This window comes from Ambystoma mexicanum, chromosome 5p, assembly GCF_040938575.1.
Source record: "Ambystoma mexicanum isolate Mex_15411 chromosome 5p, UKY_AmexF1_1, whole genome shotgun sequence".
Classification (NCBI taxonomy): Eukaryota; Metazoa; Chordata; class Amphibia; order Caudata; family Ambystomatidae; genus Ambystoma; species Ambystoma mexicanum.
The window spans coordinates 319701416-319708979 of NC_090930.1; the positions used below are offsets into that span (position 1 = coordinate 319701416).

The 7564-nt window shown below is 47.7% G+C and overlaps 1 non-coding gene across 1 annotated transcript; it reads right to left on the reverse strand.

Annotated features, from left to right (window-relative positions):
- Positions 1 to 314: 314 nt before the first annotated feature.
- LOC138481822 (U1 spliceosomal RNA) lies at positions 315 to 476 on the reverse strand. Its single transcript, XR_011274431.1, has one exon. It is a non-coding gene; the product is annotated as a U1 spliceosomal RNA (small nuclear RNA).
- Between the last annotated feature and the right edge of the window lie 7088 nt (positions 477 to 7564).

Consider the following 7564-nt stretch of genomic DNA (forward strand, 5'->3'; position numbering starts at 1 on the left):
TTGTACCCAAAATATGCCCCTGTAGCAACATGTCTATGCTGCTGTTCCCAATTTAGGCCAGCATTGTCCTGTACAAAGCATGATTGATGCTGCCTGAGCATGTGCAGTGTGCCCAATACATATGGCAGCTTATCTCTGTAATACACATTACTTCTGTGGTGATGAAAGAAGCATAATTCAATTCAAAAGATAAAATGTGGAAAAGCGATCACCCAAAGGTGAACCTAATTGAAGAAACGCAATGTGAGCACAATCTTAAAGTATGCAACCTAGCAGGCCTAGTGCACACTTTACCTTTTCTTTCACCTTAAATCAGGGGGAGAGCGCGAACGCAGTCCCCCACTACCAGAAATAATGCTGTTGTGTATCCCGCATTTGGGAACATAGCAGGGGTCAGCAAATCCGATATGCAATGGGTAAGCCTCACCCTGGGAGATCTGCCCTTGAGATCAGATTCTCTCCTGCCAGCTAAGTATGAGTTGCATGCAAGAGGGCAGGGGTTGGGTCAATTCTGGGAAGCCCCGCTAAGCGAGGGTGAGAAGGCAGGCACTGACCCAGCCCCAACCCCTCACACTCCCGGGAGCTCTGAGCATCTACAGAGCTGCCTGTCCCGCGTGTAGGGGGAAGCTTCAGCAGGCAGAGCCCAACAGAAGAGCAGATTGTAGCGCAGTTCCTTTCTCCCATCAGGCCCTGCTCGGCCCGAGATTTGTATAAATAGCAGGATGGCTCGAGCAGGCCTGTTGCAGTCTGCCCACTGGTCTGTTGGCCCCACATGGGCCCATGGCCCTCCTGAGCGGAGCTGCTCAGCGCTGGCCCCATTTACACCATCATAATCAACCTGGACCTCGACGCTCCACCACCCCTGAATCTCAGAGTTCTGCTCAATGACAATGCTGAAGCTTTGACATCTTTGCCGTAACCATATGCTGTGTTGTGTCAGCCGACCCTGCACAGCGCCAAAGGCAAGTATTCCCTTGTCCGGGCCCAGAGGTCAATGAGTCTTCCAGTGCCATCCACTTGGCTTGACCTACTGCTCCCAGCGTTTTTTACCCGCAAACCAGCACCACTGCCAAACAGAACTGCATCATTGGGGCCCATCGCTGCTGCTCTCCAACTTGACCCCAGCCCAGCGCAATGGCACCCATGCTTCTGGTCTGATGCTGAAAAGCCTGGCTCTGCTGAGATCTGAAAGACAAGAACTAAGGTATTTTGGGAACATAGTACTATTGTTTTTTGTGTTGCAACTGTATCAGCTCACACCTCTCCTGAAGGGTATAGGCTGCCCTCAGACTGCGCTACCAAAAGAGTGAAAATAAGTTATACCTGTTGGGCTTGCCTGTTTCACTTTTATGATTGGGATCACTGATGCATGGGTATTAAGCGCGTTATAAATAACCTACCATATCAGATCATATCATAGATCACAGATCAAGATCATAAGCAACTTCCAGAAACCTTGGCAGGTGGTCCACTGAGGCCCATTTGCAGGTTGCAGTGTGTTATTGGGGCACTACTAGGGTAACATATTGTGCTGTACATGTGGTATTCGCCATGCTTTGATACCCCACTGGCCACATCTATAATGTCCAATGTACTTGGTATAATGCATGGACATTTTCATCAATCCGCACTGTGCTTAGAGGTAAACGCAACTGTGATCCCGCTGTTCTTCTTTGCCTCGAGACGAGGAAAAAAAGCACTGCAAAGGTTAAGTTTCTCAGCTGATAAATATTCATCTTCGGTGACATTGGCAATTCAAAAGAACGATTTTTGGGGAAGTCAGGCTGTGTCGCCGCAACTCCTGCTAAACATATGTCCAGAGATGACAAACCTTGAAAGTAACTCTGCACAATGGCCCTCTGAGCAGCGGCCCATGGCTAATCAGGGGTTCAGAATCCACTGTGCTGCCCACGCCGAGAGGAACTCTTGCACAGCACCTGTCCACATAATCCTTCGCCCGGGCCAGCACTCTCTTCTCCTCAACTCACCACCTCCTCCCTTCATCTCGGCTCGCCTTTTGCTCCTCGGAGCACCATGCAAGAGAGGAACGGGCATGTCTGGGCCGGAGCCCGTTCCTCTCTTGCATGATGGGTCCTACGTGCCTGAAATGGGATATTTAAATGCAGAGTAATTGCTAGTATATTAATCCCATTGTTCATGGTTTGTGGGAGTACTGGGCAATTGTATGGACCCGCGCTCACTGAAAATGAATGGTATTCCCGAGGTAACCCTCACTATGCCGTGATACAAATTAGTCTCGCCTTCTTCCATCATCAAGTCCCAAGATCTTCTTGATGAATTTATTTATTTCTGCAACGCTTCGTGGCTGAGGACTGTAACTACCTCTGTTGACCCCATGGGGTCACCAGAGGAAGTTACACTTTTGCGCACAGGCACATTTAAAAAATATATATTTTTTTTTTACTCAAGAGTTGTCCAACATACGGCCTCGCGGGCCACATAAAATGGCTTGGCGGGCCGCATTGTGGCCCGCGGGCCGTATGTTGGACAACCTTGCTCTAAACGTTTTGCCTGTCTGTTGTTGACAAGTACATTATTCTTATCAATTCAACTTGTAATGCTGTCTGTGCTCACTATGGAATGCATGGTTTGTTCATTCACTACGGCACAAGTTGTACAGCATTCTCAACTTTCCATGGGAATTCTGTTGATCATGTACAACAGGTAAAGTTGAAATGCATATTAATACATTTAAGTGAAGCAATGGTTCAGAAGATTGCTCAGTGTGCTAAGCACTCTTTGCAGAGATCTGTGCTCATATGCAAGATTACAAATTCCAGCTGCATGGATATGTACTTTGCTTTGTACTTGTTTTGTAGCACACCAGCTGCTATTATCAGCAATATACCTGCACCAGATAGCATTTAATATATAACGTAACATAACATCAGCACAGAGAAGGTCTAGAAATTGGTTTGTAAAACCTAGGAAGCCACCTCCAATGATGAGCATAAAGTTTTAGTCTGAGAGGTGATTAGTAATCCAAATTCAAGACTGTGGAACCAAAGCGTTCATGCTTGTATCATGGCTTTGCCAGCAGACAACACAGTGATGCTGGACTAATCATTTATCTTATAGCACTAACATTACTGTGCTGTAGTCTGTCAAAGGGGTTGCCATTTCACATGCTGATGGAATTGTTTAGCCCATTACCTGATCTTTTTGTTTATGCAGGCCATTTGATTAAACATTTTTATTGGTTTTATTGCATAATACACATAAACATTGACCCTAAAGGAGTCCAGCAACCAAAACATCTCAAAAGTACATGAGGTCCAGAATTCATCAACACAAGGTTATGTTAATGATTACATGTTCACTCTTACATTTCAGTTACATTCCGGCCACAGGCCTGTATTTTACAAAAGTCTTATTGGGCATTCTCCCACTTTTCCCAGATTTTCCCCGCTTTCCCAGGACAACCTCTGGCCGCATACACTCTTCGCTCCATCGCAATGCATGCATCTACATCATCTATCCATTGTGCATGTTCAGGGGTTACACCCGATCCCCATAGCTTGGCAATGTTGCGTTTGATCAGTGCTGTGGCGGTTGCAAACAGTAGCTTGTCAGTGTGAGACATCTCACCCTCGTCCTCGACACCCAGCAACATCAATTTCGGATCTCTGGGCACGATCCAACCCAGTACCTCAGTGTGTTGCAGCAGTGTTGCCAGTATAACTTGATGTGCGGACAGTCCCATATGATGTGGAAAAAGGTGCCCTCTTCCTGGCGACAGCGCAGGCAGTTCGGGTCTGTGGTTTTACCCCAGCGGTATAGTGCTACCCTCGGATAGTTAATTCTATGCAGGATTTTGAGCTAGACAAGGCGTAATCTGGCCGAAATGGCAATTTCTCTCGGGTACATTAGGATCTTTATCCAATCTTCAGGCAGTATCTCTCCCACATCCCTTTCCCACTTAGACTTTAGACTCGATAGCTCCGGTGTGGCAAAGGAGGTGAAAACATTATACATCACCGAGGTGATTTTGGCATCTATGCTATCTAGGACCAGGTTCCTCTCTATAGGGGTGCAGTCTGCCATGTCACGCAGGTCAGGCAAATGCCGCTGTAGGGCATGACTTAATTGCGTATGTCGGTATCGGTCAGTGACAGGGAGATTGAACTCATCCACTAGCCCCTCAAATGGCACAATTCCCCCATCCAGAATCACATGCCCCACTTTTGTTATTCCCGCAGTTATCCAATTCCGCCATTTTGGGAGCCTGTCCAGCTCAGGGATATGTTTATTTGCCCACAGTGGCTGTACCGGTGTGGTTTTCCCTTTCCAGTTTATATGTTTATGCGCCTCTGCCCAGATTAGTGACGGTGAGCAGCCATTGTTTTGGTGGTGTCGATGTTAGTTTTCTGGTATAGGGACTCTAGTGGGGTTATATTCGCTCCATCTAAGGTGTCAGATTTAATGTGAGGTAGCGAGGGATTGCCGTGTAATAGGTCGTTTATCACTGCCATCTGACTCGCCCAATAGTACGTCTGTATACGCGGCAATCCTATGCCTCCCTCCCAGATGGAACGCTGCAGGGTATGAAGCGCTATTCTCGGGTGTCCATTGTTCCATAGGAGTTTCCGGAGGATTCTGTCGATTCTGTGAAACTCCCGTGTAGGGATGTGTAACGGGGCATTTTGGAGGATGTACAGGAATCTAGGCAGTGCCATCATTTTAAATAATGCTGCTCTCCAGCAGGGTCAGTGGAAGGGCGTTCCAATGTTTGACGTCCTCTGCAAAGCGGTTTATGATTGGATGGAGATTTTTCTCTACGTAATCGTTTAAGTTTGTTGTTATCTGAACCCCCAGGTATCGAAATTGGTTAACTTCTACACGGAAGGGGAAATTCTGTATCCCTATGGTACCTATTTCTTTCACTGGAAACAGTATGGATTTCAACCAGTTTACCCTCAAACCACTAAAAGATTTGTATTCATTCAGTAAGCGTATCACTGTTGGGCAAGAGGTTATGGGGTCTGATAGATACAGGAGCAGGTCATCTGCATATAATGAGACCTTATCCTCCCAATCATCTGTCCACCGGAAACCCTTCCACGTTTGTGATTCTCGTAACAGAATCGCCAATGGCTCTATGGCAAGCGCAAAAAGCATTGCAGACAAGGGGCAGCCCTGTCGTGTCCCCTTGCCCAATCTAAAAGGCTGCGAGAGCCACCCATTTACTCTGGTCATGGCCTCTGGGGACTTGTATAGCAGCTGCACCCATCCCAGGAATTGGTCACCGAAACCCATTCGACGCATTATTTCCCACAGTGCTAGCCAGTGCACCGAGTCGAAGGCTTTCTCGAAGTCTATTGTTAATAACGCTAAGGGACCCTGCAGGAGGGAGGATTTTTCGAGTGCAGCGTGCAGTCTGTGTATATTCATACGCGTAGACCTCTGGGGCATAAAGCCGCACTGGTCTGGATGTATCAGTGACAGGATAACTTTCTGCAGTCGATTTGCTAATGCTTTCGCTAGGATCTTAGTTTCAGTGTTGATTAACGAGATCGGCCTGTACGAACTGCATTTCTCTGGGGGCCTATCTGGTTTGGGGATCACTATTATGGTGGCTCTCCGTAGGTCTGGGGGGAGCTGTCCCTGCTCCCTCAAATGTGTGTACATCTGCAGGAGATGTGGAAGTATTGCGCTTGGTTCTATCCCTTTCCATGTCTCCACCGGGAAGCCTTTCGGCCCCAGTGTTTTCCCATGGTGCAGTTGTGACATGGCCAACCCTAGCTCCTCTTCAGTAATGGTTGCCTCCAGTAGTTCTCTCTGTGCGCCAGTTAGGGTAGGGAGGGTAATCCCATTTAATACGGAGAGGTTGGTAGGGGCTTCCGGTGACCCATAGAGTGTCCCATAGTAAGGTGCAAATCCTTCAGCAATATCCTGATCTGTCCACAGCGGTTCCGAGTTATCGGGTTTAATCATCCTGATCTGCTTATGCCCTTCATCTCTGTGCTCCAGCCAGGCTAACATTTTACCCACCTTATCTCCAGTCTCATTTAATCTGGCGCGCATCGTACTGTGTGCCTGTTTAGCGTTGTCTAGGGCTACATTGTGCATTTTTTTTTGGGCAAGGACCAATGCTCGATTAGTTTCAGGCAGGTCTCGCGCCAGATGTGTGCGTTCTGCATGTTCCACCTGTTCTTCAGCCTCTTTTACTTTTTGTACTTGAGCTTTTTTGTGCGCCGTTGTCCAGGAGATCATTTCTCCCCGCAACACCGGCTTATACGCTTCCCACAACATTCCTGGCTTATCAATTGACCCTGCGTTTAGTTCAAAGTAATTGGTTGTAGTTTCTTGAATGCGTTCTACAAGCTCCGGGAAGCCTAAGTAATAATTGTTAAGGCTCCATGAAGGTGGAGGGATTGGCCTTGTCGTTGACAATTCTATTAATAGGGGCGAATGATCAGAGATGCCAAGCGGGAGTAGGGTGGCGGTAAGTACTCTGTGCACCTCTGTGGTTGGTACGAAGAAGTAGTCAAGTCTAGAGAGGGATGCATGGACGCCCGAGTGGAATGAGTATTCTCGACTCTTGGGGTGAAGGTCGCGCCATTCGTCTTTCAGCCCCAGTGCTGCTATGAAGGTAGCCAGCCTTGTGTGAGTGTCTGGATTCCTGCCCCTTAGGTGTGTGCGGTCCATTCCCAGGTTCATAATATCATTAAAATCGCCACAGAGAATTAGTGTGTCTGAGGAATCCTGCATTATCAGGGGAGTTATCTCTTCTATGAGATTTGGCAACAACGTGGGTGGTGCGTAAATGGCTAGTTTTGTTATGGTTTGATTCGATAGGGTTCCTGTCATGTGCACGTATTTGCCTCCTGTGTCCTGTGACACACTAGAAAGTGTGAGAGGTAGCTTCCGGTGGATCAATATGAGGACCCCTCTTGAGCCAAAAGTAAAACCTGAGTGCAGTGCTGTGCGATAGTTACCACGTTTAAATAGGTTGCATGTGGTGCCCGCCAGATGTGTTTCTGTGAGCAGCACCACATCCGGTGCTTGCCTGTTTAACGCTTGGGTGACCAATCTGCGTTTTATCCCACTACCCAACCCATTGACATTCCATGTCAGGAGACGTAGTGATTTTGTATCAGATCCAGCTCTTGTCATCTGGGTGGGGGGCACTGTTGGGCGGTGCATGTAGGATTCCGGGAAGAAACCCAGTCTGTTGTCTCGCCGTGTGGTGCGGATTCGTAGGAGTGAGTGTTTAGTGTTGTTGGACCATACATGAACAGAGATAAAAACAAAAACAAAAACAAAAACTCCCCCCCCCCCCAACTCCGTCCCTCGTTCCCCTGGAGGCATCTACTGCCTCGTAGTATATAGTGTTACCTGACCCCCCTCCCTATACTTCCACCCAACCTGGAGTATCTGTCACCCGAAATTTAAACAGAACAAGTAAACCTAACTAAGCCACTCTCAGTTGCACATGAACTTCAGCCAACGGCAACCCGGGGTGGCTCTCCGTGAACTTTACAGCACCTTCCTGTGGTGCCGACGCAGAATTCTTAGTTTTAGTTTTAGTCTTAGTTCGTGG